Source organism: Corvus brachyrhynchos, unplaced genomic scaffold (assembly GCF_000691975.1).
Source record: "Corvus brachyrhynchos isolate BGI_N302 unplaced genomic scaffold, ASM69197v1 scaffold395, whole genome shotgun sequence".
Taxonomy (NCBI): Eukaryota; Metazoa; Chordata; class Aves; order Passeriformes; family Corvidae; genus Corvus; species Corvus brachyrhynchos.
The window spans coordinates 1,140,889-1,141,558 of record NW_008238340.1 but is presented as its reverse complement, the minus strand read 5'-3'; positions in this window follow the sequence as shown (position 1 = coordinate 1,141,558).

Sequence of the window (670 nt, the reverse complement as noted above, 5' to 3'; positions counted from 1 at the left end):
GGCGCGCAGCGATGACGTAAAGGGGCCGGAAGCGCTTGGCGTGGGCTCGCGCGGTGGCTGCCGGGAGTTGGAGTCTGAGGGGCCATGGCGTCATTGGGGCATCCCAGTATCACTGGGGGAGCGGTGCTGCTGGGGCCGGAGATGAGCGCGGAGCCACGGGCAGTCACTGGGGCTCCCCAAAAAGGGAGGGTACAGCCCCAAAGGGCCTGGAAATTCATAGGGAGGGAGGGAGGGGGAGAGGGTGTGCGTGTGTGTAAAACACTGAAACTGCAAAGTTTGTTATTTTTATATATATATTGACAAATAATTTTACTTTATATAAAAATTAATTTTAAAATACCTCCCCGTATCTGCTGTATTTGTATGTATATTTTTTTATATATATCCTATATATCTAATATATATATTAGATATATATACCCTATATATATATAGGATTTTAGAATGTAAGATATCCTGAATATAGACTTACATGGCTTTCAAATACAAATATAGCTTGAGATGAGGCTTGGAAACGTAAGCAGAGGTGACCCGCACGAAGGGAGCAGCGCCCTCCCCGTGTTCCCGTGTTTCTGTCTCACTGGCACGACCCAAATTCCGGCACTCGGGGATTTTGACTCGCTGCCGCCGCCCGCCGGCGGGCGCCGGGGTTTCAGGCCCCCCCCCCCTT